Source organism: Stegastes partitus, unplaced genomic scaffold (assembly GCF_000690725.1).
Source record: "Stegastes partitus isolate 25-593 unplaced genomic scaffold, Stegastes_partitus-1.0.2 Scaffold34, whole genome shotgun sequence".
In the NCBI taxonomy this organism is placed as follows: Eukaryota; Metazoa; Chordata; class Actinopteri; family Pomacentridae; genus Stegastes; species Stegastes partitus.
Window position 1 is genome coordinate 881,134 of NW_007577765.1, and position 16,251 is coordinate 897,384.

Genomic DNA, 16,251 nt, shown 5'->3' on the forward strand with positions numbered 1-16,251 from the left:
GGTAGCTAAATTCATCATTAAGAAATGAGGGGCGGTGTGGTGGGGCAGCGGCCAGCACTGTCACTTGGTTTCGAAATCTTGGCCTGAGGTCTTTCTGTAGAGTTTGCATGTTCTCCGTTTGCAGTGTTGGTTCTCATCGGGGTTTCTCAGCTTCCTCCCGCAGTCCAAAGACATGCTGAGGTTAACTGGTGAGTTGAAAGTATGAATGTGAGTGTGTTTGGTTGTCTGTCTCTCTGTGTGGCCCTGTGATGAACCAGTGACCTGTCCTCTGTCTCGGTCAGCTGAGATAGGTTGAACTTCAAAAGGCCTGTTCACTCACAATCTCTAACCTGACAGAGCTTAAAAGAAGAACGGGATAAAATTGCAGTGTCCAGATGTGCAAGACTGATTGAGATCTATCCACACAGGCTCAATGCTGGAGCTGCAGCTGAAGGCGCATCTGCTACATACTGACTTGACGGAGGTGAAAATGTATGCAACTGCTCACTTTACTTGTTATATTTTTAATTAACTAACATTACTTAGTAGAAATCAGTTTTCACTTATCATCATAAATTGCTGCCAAAAGGGGGGGGATACTTTTTATAGGCACTGTGATTAACCCTTTTCCTTAACATCTGTATCTCCCTTCCTGTCAGTATATCAGCACTACCAAGACAACCAAATATAAACACCAGCAGTCAGCAATAATGACTAAGCTGCAAGACAGTATTAGCTGACTCATACTTTGCAACCTTAGTGACCGACGCCTCCTCAAATCTTAAATGCGCTGCCCACATCCGAAACAAAACACTTGCCTCCATGTACTACAGCAGCATATGCTATGTTCCTCTTACACAGATACAAACATTGTGCTATGCGCAGCTATGAATAGCTGCCATCACATACCAGAAAATGTGCAAACAAAGAGCAGCGGACCTGTCAGGAAACCACAGCTGAATCATGGGAAGGAGAAGAGCTGTAATCTGGCTGTAGCTCTAAAAAACACACACTTACTGACAGCATAGTTCTTGAAAATCTTATTAGAAGCAGCACTGGAGAGTTAAATCCAGTGTGGTTCTGTTGGGGTCTTGCGTGTTGTTGGCTGAATACAGTATGTTGTGACAGGTGTATTTTGTTCAGGTCTGATGTTCTGAGACAACATGAATTTTGCATGCTTTAACTCATAATGACCCTTCCCTTGACCCACATGCACACACAAATTCTGTTGCCCCCTCGCCAACACGCTAGTCCTCTCGCTGAGGTAAGAGTGTTTTGGTATCCATGAAATGCCTCCTAAAAGGTGTGCACTACCTCCATACTCTCGCCCCCACCCTTTCAGTCTACGGTTTGGTTGCGTGTCCTGTCAGGTTGCAAATGCACTCAGCTATCCATCTCAGGCAGCCTCGCTAAAGGTAGTGTGGGGGCAAATAGCTAGCAGAGCTAATGGCACGTCATGTAGGATTAAACCAAGCTGACTGGGCACTCGCCTCAAAAACCAAAGCACTGGACTGAAAGAGGAAGGAAGGGAGGGGGCAAAGCATCTTTTTACTCTATAAGATTTTGAGGCTAATTGGAAATGAGAAATTCAATAGAAGGAGGGGAGTTCCACTGTTCTGCTTTTGTGTTTTTCTTTTTAGGTTTGTGGTTAATGCTACTCGTCTGACGGCAGTAGCAGGAACCCATTCAGAATCTGCCCCGGTGTGTCATGTCATTAACTGCTGGGGGGGGAAATACTGTTGCAGAACACATAACCGATAACACAACGTAGTAAATGCAGCATGGAAACTCAGAATTGTTTTATCTGTGTAGCGCTGCTGTGGCATTTATAGGGCACGCTATTAGAGGGTAATAGTACGAGAGCACAGGAGCAATGTCAACAACCGACAATAAAGGTTAAGACCAGTAAATTTATTAGCAAGCGTTATGATCTTATTGCGCTTCGCGACGCCCACGTAACTAAACGGAAACAACATCAAAGCTCAACTGAGAGCAAGTTAACATTTGCATTAACCTCTCAATATGAAAAAGAAATCGTTAAATACATTTAAACAGATCTGTCTACAGATAAAAGCATCCAGATCCACATGAATGCAGCTTTTTTTTAAAACTCTAGTAGACTATTATTACATGGATCTTTTCACATTACGTGCTACTATCATATATTTCATTTTTTATGGGCTAACAAATTTCCAAGAAGGTGAGTTCCTCGGCTCACCATCATAGGAAACCTACTTATCATATCATAATGACGATGATGATTCCAAAACCACCTAATGTAATAATAACTATGGCTTACAGAGATCTGACATCTGGAAAGTAAAAGAGTTCCCGTAAGAGCAATTAAGGTTATGGAATGTACAAAAGAGTTATTTTGATCTGTTGAGGATGCCTAGTAATTTCCCATTAGGTCAACTTTCTTCTCCTACCGCAGGTATTTCCCGTGGGCAAGCCCCTGCGGATGGGTGTGTACACGAGCTGAAGCACAGCTGCACCGAGTGTGTCTGTGTGTGTGCGTGACTATGTGTGTGTCGTAAGCTCATGCAAATATCTGCTGCGAATGTGTAAATTATGTAACTCGCATGTGAGCCTTTCGGATAGGCGAGATTGTAAGGTTGTGCATGGCCTCGTCTCTGGATTGTGCATGAGTGTGGCTCTCTTGTGCGTTACTCTAAACAACGCACACACCCAGGGCAGGTATGACACTGTGGCAGCTGATAGTAAATGACAGTGTCAGAGAACCTGGGCCTGGCCTGGCCACAGTGAAACCTCACATTAACCTCATTTATCTGCGCTGTAGCTCATCACCTGACCCGGCTACACAGTCACTACACACTGCCAAAAACATGGCATACAGAAGACATGCTCACACACTTACACCTTAATAAATGCACACAGAAATATACAGTCATGAAAATGTGCAAATGCAAATACACACTACATACATGTACGTATTGCATACACAGCTTCTGAATGGCAGTTCCCACAAAATTGTATTTTTCTTTCTCGCTGACACAATGTGTAAAATTGCACCATAAATGATTTTTAAATGCCAACTTGTGGACAAGATTATTCTGAAAAGAATAACTCTAATGATCTCAATTATAAAACACGGAGAGGAAACGAGCAGGAAGATATTGACGTCTTTCTATTGTATCAGCGTGATACCATGCACAGCACTAGACAGAAATGAATTCTATAGGTATATGCTGCTATAATTGTCTTTGCCCGGTGCTTTTGTCACCACACTCCAAGCAGGAGTGATGCCACCATCTTACAACATGTCTGTGTAATTTATAGCTCCAATTAAGTCGCCTCTCCTCAGCCAATAATGCATACAATCCAGTTAGTTTCAAGGGACGCTTTGGTGCTCATCAAGCAATAGCAGCGGGCCACTGGAGTAATTTTGTGAAAATATATTTTGTTGTGAGAAAATAGAGAAAGATACCCTTTCCAAAGAGGTCCTCATACTGTAATTGGTGATGGACTCCTGGGGATCAATGGCAGGCGAGGAACATTCTGGCTCACTCGACTTTATCTCTCAAGCAGTGTTTTAGCACACCTACCCGACTGTCATAGCCAAATGTCCCTGTTCCAATGTCATGAGCTTACTACATACTGTAGCTAACGGAAGGGCCAGAAATAATAGCCAGTCAGCCAGGCAGCCAGACATGTATCCAGAGAGCTTGTCAGCTAGCTATCCTTCAGCCAAGCCTCCAGTTAAATGTCCAGACAGATGAGGCTGATCCACAGCCATCCAGCGAGCCAGCCATCCAGTTAAAAAAGGTGAACTGGCCAAGCCGCAACTACCAGCCAGACAGACAGAGGAAGAAAGCCAGCAAGCCAGCCACGCATTCAGAAACTTGCTCTATTCAAACCACACCACAGTTGTGTCAGAGAGGAAATACTTTCGGCCTTACAGACACTGTTTTAAATATTGCTCGTGGTTTAGTTGCACAGGCTTGTCTCAACCTGTCATACAGCGCTCGTCCATGTATGGCCCTGACCATATGGTGACCCAAGTCCTTTGTTCTCACGTACCGATGCATTGTCAGAGACAGAGGATGGAGACAGCAATTAGCCCTGGAAAGACTGGAATTCAGGCCTTCATTACACATGCCACATCTGAAACCATGAATGAAATTAGATGTTTGAGGATGCATTGCACTGACCCTCTTTATGCTGCCATGTGTCTTGACATGAGCATCCGAAAGCGTAAACAGTAGTAAGGGAAAGCTAGTTTCTGCCAAGAACAACAGTGGAGAAGGGTGGGTTTTGGTATTCCAGGGATTGTTTCTATCACTGGCCATTTTCCTGTTATTGAATTCCTCTCACTCAGTGCATATCCTTCTGGCTCAGACGTAAGTCATTGTTGATACCCACACACCCACCTTGCAGCTAAAGATCTGGAGGGGGGAGTTGGTTGCTCCCAACAATGGAGGTAGAGGCACTGGTAGAACTAGAGTCATTTTTATCTGGAAAACACATTTCTTTCAGATTAACCGTAACCCAGTGGACCATGTGGCGACGAGACACATTCAAATCCAGCATAAAAGCCACAGCTACCACTTAATGTTCTTAAGGCTGCAAATTTGTATGACTTGACCCTGATGTAAAGGATGAAATTACAAAGGTACCACTGAAGAGAGCAAGGTCACAGGATAGATTTACAGAACATAACTGTACTTTTGAAGATATGAACTGAATAAATACAAAAAGTAGCTTGCGAGAAAAGACTCTAATGTACTATGTAATTGGAAAGAGGAAATTCTCTCAGGTTTTCTGACCATGAGGAAGGATTTTAGTTTATTCGGCTGTCTGGGATACCCTTTGTGACTGTTGAGGCTAAACAGGACTACAGAGGTGTTTGGACATTGATGCTAATGGAAGGAACACCTACTTGCTTTGTTGGTGATCCAAGTCATTTAATATTTAATATCTGCCGATCCAATCCAATGCAATTTTCCGAGATAATACACATTTTTGAAGATTAGTTGCAGTACCTGGTTGTTCCACCAGTTGGAGCCTCTTTCTGTTTAACACCACAGCAACCCAAGGAGGCAGTCACTTGGACGACAGGCAGTTCCATGTTGCAGAGAGCAATGTGAGGGCTTAGCTAGCAACGGGCCAACATGACAAAGGACTTCTTGTGGCCTTATGTGTGTAGGACCAGTCACGTCAACCAGTGACATATGTAACACAGCAGCATGTATAGCACAAATCAAGTGCTCGTTGACCAAAACAGCAAAATCATGTCCACTGTGCTTAAAGATTTGTGCCGATTCTGAAATTAAGCTTTGGATTTGCAAGAACAAGAATTAGCTATTTGTAAGACAGTATGGTCACAATTATTTTGTTCAACATTGAGATCAAAATTATTATTCATTGATTTTTCAGACAAAATATTTTTACTGCACAGCCCAAAATTGGCCGGCAAGTACACTGTCTGCCCTTCAAGCACAGCGACTGCAAATGTGCCAGGAAAACAAATGGGCTTAAAACAAATGCTTGTTATCAGCAGATAAATGATTCTCAGTCATCCACACCATTGTTGTTCATCAAGAAGGGAGTTGTAACTGAAGTGCTCGCTGCTGGACTTTTGGGGGAGCTTCGATTTTACATACTTTCCCATCAACTAAACAAAGTATGAAGTTCTAATTTCTCCAGGAACCCTGCACTATATCTGCCCACTGCACTCTACACACATAAGGACTAATCATACTGATGCGATACCACAGCTTGGTCTGTAAATAGCTGATAAATTCTGTAAAAAAGTGCAAAGTCACAGCCTTCCAGAAGCATTCATGGGAGCTCCATGTGTATTTCCGTGTTCAATATGCAAAAGTAGCAACGTGACTGAGGTGTAAATATAGTAGTATGTATTGAGCTGCGTGCTGCATATTTTCAATGTCCGCAATGGTCATGCAGAAACCATGAACTGGCCTTAAATGGAGGCAGGAAAGAAGCCTCTTGTGTCCTCATTCGGTTACTGCAATTTTGAAAGGTGTTACATTGAGAAGAGTGAAATAAGACGTTCTAATATCAGATTCACTCAAGTTAAACCAGTTTTTCGAAGTTCTCCATATTGCAGTCACTCCTGCTCATTTCATTGTGGGACGCTAAAAACGCTGATTAATATTGGATTCATTTGCAGCCCTTGTTAGTTGTTACACTTCATCTTCACACAGACAATAGCTGCGAGTATCATCTTAATGTGCAGATAATATAAATCATTACATTTGTGCTCCAATATATGTGCATGACCCCAATTTCTAGCATTCTTCTTTCATCTCTCTTCCTTATCACTATCTAACTGGCTGTGTCCCAGGTTGTCAGCTTATCCCTGTCCCAAGCCTGCAGCTCTATGGGGAAGAGAGGAGTCTGCAGGAGCTGTCTGCCTGCCAGTCAGTGTCAACTCCCCTCTGTAATCCTCTACTGCCTCTGATAAGGACAAGGAAGAAGAGAAGAGAAGAGAAGAGAAGAGAAGAGAAGAGAAGAGAAGAGAAGAGAAGAGAAGACTGAAAGAACATGTAAAATAAAACTACAGAGGCAGACTAAATGTTTTTTTTTAAGTGTTGAGATGAGTAGAAATATTATTTACAGACTGGAAGAGTAACAATTCAAGCACCAAAACCACATCTCCCCCCGCCCCCAACAGCGATGTGGCTTTGTTGCCCGGAGAAACTGCCCCATTACGAACTATATAATGCATGTAATTCAAACCACATTTCCAAGTAAAGAGTGAACTGTTATCAGTCAGGTTCTCCCTCATTTATCTTGACCCTCAAACGGCCGATGCCTGAAACCGTTCCCTCACTTCTGCCAGCCTTTGCGCGGAATGTGATCAAATATGAATCAAAGCGGAGAGATCACAGGAGGAGCGTGCTGAATTAACTATAGCATGATGACTTACATGAGGTATCACATTTGATGCATAGCTCGCGCGCAGTAATAATCTTTCCAGGGAGAGTTTATGAAACAGCTCGGAGGATCTCACTGATTCGATGAGTTGCTTAGTTTCCAATTCAAATTTGTAAGCCCGAATGGATGCTATTTGCCTACAACAGCACTCGTTTAGACACTATACGCGCCGGAGTTCAGCCCAGTTTAGCCTTTTTACAGCATGTCGCCTGGCGTATAGACAACTGTATATCATGTCAGCAACACTGGCAGCCATTACAGAAACGTAAGCCAACACAGGGCCGAACTAAGTCCCAAAGCCAGCTTCCCTTTTTCACATGGTTATTGAGCCGTGCAGCGGCTTATCGATCCGACAGTGTAACACAAGTTTGTAGGATGGCTTCAGTCCTCCCTCCTCTTATTTCTCCTCCTCTCTCTCTCTCTCCCTCTCATTCAGACACTATTTTGGTCATTCAGAAGATTGGTATTGATTAGTTTGCCACTTCAAAATAAAGACGCAAGGAAACAAGGTCACAACAGACGAGGCAAATTTATACACGCACTCATGTCCAATGAAAACAGTGATGAATACGCTCTGATATAATTATATATATATTAAAAAATGATGGCCTCAATGAATGCGTTTGTCAAGTTCACGCGAACACATAAGATTGTAAAAAAAAAAAAAGAAGAGCTCTCCTTGACATTTATATTATCAACAACCCTTTTTTCACTCTTGATGCGTGAATTGCAGATTCGAGTGCTCGTCACTGGATACAATACAAACAACAGAAGAAGAATCATAGGACTGTACACGAAGCAATAAAAACACATGATAACAAATGGTGGAATGTTCTTTCAAACAAAATACAAAAAAAAAAAAAGCGCTCATTGATCCCCTTTAAAGGCGAAACACTGTGCGTGAGTGTGTCCTTTCTCGTTGTGTGCATGCATGTGTACTCGGTGCACTCATGAATAGAGAAGGATGAAAGGAAAAGCTGAAAAGGTCTGAGCACACTGCATGGTTCAACGAGACAGCTCAATCTCTTGATCTGCCCCCATCCCCGCCCACTACTCTTTACTTTTTCAAAATCATTTTTCTCACACACTTCTTTTTTCTTCTTCTTCTTCTTCTTCTTTTCTGGTCCCACTCACAGCTCTCCGCATTTTTTTATTTTGTCGTGTCTTTTTCAACTCTCCTCCTTCGATCCCGCACTTCCTACATTGTTGTCATAAAGCTCCGTTTCTAAACAACACTGCCTCCTTTTCTCTCTCTGTAGCTCATGGGCAGCTTCTAGCATAAAGGGAGACAACCGGGGATTAACTTGTGACAGCAGTCTGGTGTGAATGCAGCAAAGAGGGGTTGACATCATTTTAATTATCCCACATCAAACGGGGAAAATGTTTGTGTGTGGAAGTGGCACGAGATCAGACGGAAAGGCAAGCGGTAAAAGCGACGGGAGAGCAACGTCTGATCGATACGCTGAACGTTGTGGCTTGCCGAAACTCATTCACCTTGTAATTTGCGTAAAATATTATTCATACGCATGTCTTTTGGCCTTTTTTTGGTTCTATAAATTGTACATACTGTCATCTCTGACGACGGAGTTGGAGTGTCTGTGTTTGGTTACAGCATGTTTGTCCTCCATGTTCACTACAGTGAGCAAATAAAAGCACGCATGACGACAACTTTGGCTTCACATGAGAGCATTTTACTGTAATTGTGTTGTTGCCATCACAATATTAGTCGATGCAATATGATGTAAATACATGTTAACTGTCTATTCTGTCTTGTTAGTACTATTTTTTCTGTGCTCGCATGTGATCCGACAGAGAACATCACAAAATGTACAACATACGTGTGATGAAGTTTACCAGACGAACGAGATATCTCAGGTGTATGTTATTTCACATTTCAAGAGGTGGGTCCACATACATGCACCGCACCTCCGCCTGCAGTGCATAACTCGTCAAAGTTGTTCTGTAGGCAAATGTTAAGTGTAAGTATCGTTCCAGCTCATTTCTCCACAAATGTACACAAACACCTGTTTCACACATTGTTTGATCCACCTGACCCTCCCAGCCATCACTCACTCTGCCTGTATTTGCAGAGTATAAAGCCATTTCTGTCACTTTCATTCATTCAGCTGTGAAATCTCCACCCAATCATTACCTGGAAATCTCTCTCACTGTCTCCCTCTCTCAACCACAGACACACACACTCTCACCGATACACAATTTCCCTCTTTTGCCTGACACAGGCGGCAAATTCCAAAGACAAAGAAGACACTCTGGCATGATCCAGCAGATGTGTGTATTCATGTGCGTTCTGACCGTGTGGATCCATGTGCACATATGGCTCTGACAAATGAGCCAAGCTCAGTTAAATGGCTTGTGATTAGGACACATTGGCTTCTAATTGCCTCTCATTACCATTTGAAAGTGAGTGGCAGCTGGAATCAAAGGCTATGGTGGCAGTGGTAAAGTGCATGTACGCATGTGTGTCAGTGTGTGTGTGTGTGTGTCAGAGTGTGTGGTAGGTGGGTGGGTAGAACAGCACGCCTGATTCACAGTGGCACGACTACACAAAAGAGCACTACAGTTTGGTCTTTCCTTCATGTTTGCCCTCATAACCAAGGCTTTGCTTTCAAAAAATCAGAAAAAAAAATGAACCTCATCAAAAGCTTTGCTGCGTCAACCTGAAACTTCGTAAACTCCGACTCCATCCACTCCCTCTACTGTCCATTCTCAGTCCTTGGTATGCCCAAAATAACATCAATTCATCGTGACAGTTTTGGATACTCAGCACCTGGTTAATCCTTACCTTCCAACCTAAATCCCCACCAGACCCTTCCGTTTACCTACTTTTTAAAAGGCTGTCTATCTTCACTCTCCACCCTTTGTATTAACGCCTCTCCTCTCGTCATGTACTCACCACCCTTGAGTTTTCCAGTCGTAAGTTGTCAAACCCCATCCTGAAAGTTCCTGAAAGTGCTGAGTTTAACTTTTGTTCCACCCCAACCCTGAAGTTCCTTTTCTGAAATCCCACAGTGTACTATCATAGCACCAACACTGCCTTATTTATATTCACAGTGCGGCTGACTTTGGCCCATGCTCCACTCTCCACTCCACTCTTCTCAGCCTAACTGTAGCATGGACTCACCTTAAAACCATCTTAAATCACACATTACCTATTGTAATGACCAATCCTCTGCACCACTGATTGAACTCTCTAGCAGATTATCCCCATTAAAAGCAAACCCTTTCCATGGCATCCCACAGGGATTACCACTGGGTCCCATTTGTTTTATCAACCTCCTCACCATCATTACACATGAAGGCCTCCCTGGTTACACAGTTGATGTTCGGGTCTTTATTTCCAACCACCCTCTACATTCTTCTCTAATTTTGCCACTTTTAAAACACTGTGGACTGGATGAGCAAACATGGCTGCACAGGACACAGTAATCTATCTTTGAATTAACTATAAAACAATCCGCAAAATGATGATCTTACTATGTCTTTGATTACATCTGACTCTCTCTGTTCTCCGTCATTTACTCACCTCACCTTCACTTTTAGAACAGTTGTATACTCAGGGATGATTTTTTTGTATTGCGGTTTCAATGACTACATAGGCTATTCATATCATCAAACATGAAAGATCACTCCAGCATGATCTGTGAAAATATAGGCCAGTTGTTCATTCATTGCCAACGTCTAAATAAAAGGCGAAAAAAAAAATCTACATTTTGGCTCAGCTCATAAAAAGCACAATATCTCCATTTAGAAAGCTTCTAGAAATATCACTGTTGGAAGAGCAGATTTATAACAACCACAGAAGATCACACAATATTTCTGTCATTTCGGTATAAATGAGATCAATTCAACCCTAATCATGGGCAGCGCAGATAAAAATCTTAATTCTGCTGAATAGATTTATGCCAAATGAAAACTCTTGCTGTTGTAATACAGTTTGCACCTCATACACAACTGACTTTTGTCCATGTATTGATAGTGAACATCACCATGACCCACGCTACCACACAAGCTCTATAGCAAACCACAAACTTACCCAAATTAAACTGCCTACACCCCTGAACTTTCTCGCACAAAACTGGAGAAAAAAATGCTGAACGTCTTATTGTGATGTTTACTGTAGAATGAAAAATGTGTTTACAGGAGAGGGCCAAAGCAATCAATTCAATTTATCATTCACTCCCATAGCCTTAAAAGTTTGGGCTCACATCCTTCACAGAGAACAGGGCTCCCAAACGGTAGCTATTTCTGTTACAATTATATTGACTGGAGATGCCTTGTAACAACGGTAAAGAAACAGAGATGTCCAAAACCCAATCATAAAATCAACACAGGACCCGAGGGAGGCGTTTTTAAGTGGGCTGTATAGACTATTAAGGCACTCCGATGCACTTTAAACACTGCAACTGTTTCCTAACTCAGAGTGTTGCAAGCGAGAGAATCACAAAGCAGCAGGAACAAAACTATAATTACCGCCTCGCTGTTGTATGCCTCCGCCGAGCTGCAGTTTACATCCATGTCTGTCCACACTCGCATAATGTATGTCGAGGAGGCTTTTGAAGTCCATTGAGAGAAACAATCAGAAAATCAGAGCCAAATTTCTTTGTGTATTCACATGCTCGGCCAATAGAGCAGATTCTCATAGAACACAAAGTTGTTGCCATGACAGTAGACAAAGCTTCAAATATAGATGTTGCTGCAATTAAGCAACAATTCTATAAACGTTCATGCTTCACACACACATTTCCAAGCAGAGAAGATCTACACAATCGGCACAGTTGCATGGCGGCCGTGTCACCAATTCAAGATTCAACCAAATGTGAAATATGGTCACAGCGTCTCCTTCTGCTCCAGTGTTACGGCGTCAAATAAGAGGCGGGAAAGTGTTTCTGGAGACGGTGCCACAGTGAAGTTGACCTTTGACCTTTTTGATATTTAATATAATCAATTTATCGTGTTAAACATATGGAGGAAATGTTGTCATAATTAGCATATTTTGTGAGGTCACTTGCGTGGTAACCTTTGACCACAACACTGCACTTAGCTCATGCCTGAATCCAGATGATCAAAAAAACTCTAACAGCCTTTCAGAGATATAAGGCTCACACGATTGGGACAGACGTACAGACGGACAGCCTGAAGACATCATTCCTCCAGCTATGGTTGTCTGCAGCTCAGGAGCATAAAAACAGCGATTCATTCTCGAAGCTAACATCATCCACCAGCAAATGTTGTGACAAGATATATATATTTATATTGTCTTGGCAAACGTGTAGAATCACAAGAGTTGGATGGAGATATTAGTAGGGAAAAAAACACCACTGCAATTTTTATAATCTTATAGAAATCCTCCAAAATGCTAAAGGAATGCAAAGGTATTTTTACTGGAATTTTGCTGAATAAGCTAGTTAGCATGCTCCAAAACAGGATTTTAAGTAATATTTATTAATAAAATACTTGGATAGCGTTAGATTAGCCAGTATGATAAGTGGTGAAGTGCAGACATACACTCACTGGCCACGTTATTAGGTACACATTTGAAAAGTAATGCAATCGAAAACAGCTCTGCCATGAATTAGAATCCTGCAAAGTGTCAACATTTTCTGTTTTTGTCGACATTAAAAAGGTGGTGTTGGTGTACTGAACTTCATTACAGTTCAAATAATTCCTAACAGTTTGTCCAAATCATTAACATACACAAAATATTATAAACATTCCTGAATGTATTGCAATCCATTACACGACCACCACCCTCTGTAACGTCAACTGTAAACATTAAGCATAAAGAAAAAAGAAATGTAGATGCTTTGCCAAAGTAGAGTTGATGGCAGAATGGTTGGATTGGATTGGATTATACTTTACAGGTGTACACTGAAAAAATAATTTGTGGGATTTACTTAAAACAGCTATGTCAACTTTTTCCACGAAACTGAGTTATGTTGGAACTAATTTAGCAGTATATTTAATACGGCAATAACTAAAGTGGACTAGGTTTAAATCACCAACACAAACATGCTAATTAAGTTTAGTGCAGGTGCATTTAATTACTTCAACAACTCACAAAGTTCACTTTTTCAGTGTACCTAATAAAGTGGCTGTGAGTATACAATGTATTAATTCTTGTTTAAAAAAAAAATTGTTTAAACTGTAAATTTAACTCAACTTTATATTTCCTATATTCCTGGGTTCAGTTTAGGGCTGAGCCATTTGGGGAAAACATCTAATTGCATTTTTTTTTCTTGCAGATAATGCAGTTTGATTTGCCATATAATACTGCAAAGTCAAGCTTCACTCCAACATTCACTGTGCAATAGATTTAGAAAATCAGATATGAGATACTATCAATAGCATGAATTTTGTAAAAGAAAAAAAAAACATTGCCAACATACATCCTAAATTGCAGCCTTTGGGGGGGTTTTGCTGAGTGGATCGTTTCATATTGCATTTTCTGTCTGAAATCAATCAGCCCTATTTCAGTTGCTTTACTAATACATGCTGTCATAGTGCGAGCTGAGCTGACATGTGTGTGCAGGATGACCAGTCATTCATTGCTTAAGAGAGAGGCACATAATCAACAAGTAAAGCTGATTTCTTTTTTTTTTTTTCTTTTTTTTGAAAGCTGGAAATTGCACACATCAGAGAGAGAGAGAAAAAAAGGGGAACACTTAAAAGTGAGGAGAAGTGTGCAGCTCTTACACCTCCTGCAGTTACTTTTTTTTTTTTTCTGCCGGTCTCATTTGGATGCCGTATTAAATTCATAATGCGAGTGAAAGCATAGGCTACCACTTGGGACGCATAGCCTAACCCTGCTCCGAGGTGTAAACAGAGTAAAAATAGCCTGCTATCACAGGCTTCCCTACAGTCCCGTTATATAATGGTCCAAGCTCGGATGAATGACATCACGGGTAGTCCTGCAATCACAAACCGTATGTCCTTTACAACCAGCTGCCAATGTACAACACTGTGTAGTAACCTATATGCAACAATAAAACGCCTTTAATCTACATGCACAACACACGCAACTACACCGTAGCCACAACCGGACACATTACACGGACTGTGCTTAGTTGTTCTTCGCCTCTTTTTTTTTTCCTTCTTCGTGTGGAGAAAACACTTCCGCGATGGTGAAACGTAGATTTAAAAAAAAAAATAATTCTCGCCTTTGACAGTCCGTGTCAGCGGGCAAAGAGTTGCAAAGAACACACAAGCGACACGTTTCGGCCGTGTGCGACAGTGTTTAACGCCGACAAAAGCAAAAAAAAAAGAAGAAGAAGAAGAAGAAGAAGCACAAATGTTTGGAGCTTCGAGGTCGAGTGGCGCAGTTTACTGGAAGTAGGCAGCGCTCTGCCCGACACCAACTCGCCCGGCGGACGCGCTCCTCGCTCGGTCACATTCCAGCCGAACGTCCGCTCCCGTTCCGAGCCCGTCAAACTACACTTTGCGTCCGCGTTTCGACGTGACAAGTACACGGGGCCGAAGCCCGCGTCGGCCCGGTGCTGTTTGGTCACTTATAAAATAGGTCAGAGTGCGAAGTAAACATTTTTTCCAAAAAGGCTTTGAAGTAAACCAGAGCGCCACCCTTTTTCCCAGTTCTTCCAGCCATTTTTTTTTTTTTTTTTAAACCTTACCCAGAAAACAGAGAGAAAAAAGTGACACGGTTGGAGGCACTGACAGGCTGGTGGAAGAAATAGTTTTGTGCGACTTACTGTGGGGTGTTAGCGGGCTGCTGAGTTTGTGTGTCTCCTTGTTGCCAGGGCTCCCCTGCTCTGCTCCGGCGCTGACGGTGGAAAGCGTCTCCCCTCCTAATGATGTCTGCAGCGCGCAGCTAATAGCTCTCTGCCCCCACCTCCAGAGAGACAGGCAGCGAGAGAGAGAGGGAGAGAGAGGGAGGGAGAGATGGAGGGAGAGGGAGGGAGAGAGACAAGTTCAGAAATGGAGCAGTTTGTAAGCTACTCATGCAAAAATATGAGAGGGGCTCGGATGGAGCAGAGCAAACAGAATTACAAGAGAAGTTCACTGACGGTGCCAGGGCGTGGGAATACGCAGTACATGTGCCACCGTGAGTTCAAGTAGGAGCTTTTTTTTTTTTTTCTTAGTTGCACAGGCCAACAGTAAATGTGTGTGTTATTGCATTTTTTATAGCTTAGTTTTTAGTTATTCTAAATAAATCAATAATTAAAAATCAGTTTTAACTCAAAACACCACAACAAGTAGTAAATTATGCAATTTTGAGGTGGTTCAAGGTGCATTCAAATGCAATTAAATCATCAACCTTAACATTCTGAGAAAGTTCCTTTTTAATTACCAGAATCAAAAGTTCTGTAAAGACTTTTCTCTTTTAAAAACGCTCATAATTGCGTGATTTTCACTATTTTCAATGCATATTATTTTTTCTACATACAAATCAGAACCAAAGACTTAATATGTGCCTTATGTAGATTCTTCTGTTCTCTTTTGTCTTTACTCATATTTTTAGCTTATTTTATGGTTAGACTGTATATTTTTTAGCCTATTTTATATCTAAATTGTATATTTTGTAGCTTATTATATGTTTAGCGTAAATATTTTTTTAGTATGTATATTTTTAAACTGTTTTTTTTTTTAAATGAGGGTTCGAGAGAAATGCAGTTTCAGTTCTCTGTGTGTGTACACGTGTAGCAGAACTGACAATACAGTAACTTTGACGTTGACTTGACTTTGATAAAACATTTGCTGAATCTTATGCTGTATCTTGGGTATGCAGGCCACCTCTGGAGTCCACAGTATAGTTTTTGGATTGCTGGCTGGGTCTTCATTGGGGGGGTGATGGGGTGGGGTATGAGGTTTTTATTAGTCAACCTGTTATGTCCTTATCTGCTATTGTATGCATCCTTAAAATATTGCATGCAATATTTCACAATATTAATATGTTGCATTCAGGGACATTTTAGAAAAGCAAATTTAGTTTTTGAGGTATTTGAATGTTGGTTTGAAAATGTTCCCCCTTTTTTATCCCCCATAACATCCTCCAAACATGCCCTGAATGTTCAAATTAAAATGTTCTGTCTTACAGGAGCATATTTTTGAAATAATTCCGTATTTAAATATTATTTTAAATGTCTTCTTGAGAACATTATTAGAGCACAAGTTGGAGATACTCAGTCACGGCCATGTGTGTTAAAGCCATAGAAAGAAGTACAGAGACAACACACTTTCAATACATTTAATATTATATATTTTTTAGCCAAATACTGTAAAACATTTGTAGTTGTGGTTCCTTTGAGGATTTTATGAACGAGACATGTGACCTCTGTGACCTGACAAATTAAGTAGAGAAAAAAAGACTTAAAAGCA

The 16,251-nt window shown here is 41.4% G+C and overlaps 1 protein-coding gene across 1 annotated transcript in view; it reads right to left on the reverse strand.

Moving 5' to 3' along the window:
• atxn1a (ataxin 1a) overlaps window positions 1–14,881 on the reverse strand; it is a 101,270-nt gene extending 86,389 nt beyond the window's left edge. Inside the window, exon 1 of the mRNA XM_008301081.1 lies at window positions 14,625–14,881. The gene's annotated coding sequence lies outside the window, so the exon portion shown is untranslated. The remainder of the gene's footprint in view (window positions 1–14,624) is intronic.
• Between the last annotated feature and the right edge of the window lie 1,370 nt (window positions 14,882–16,251).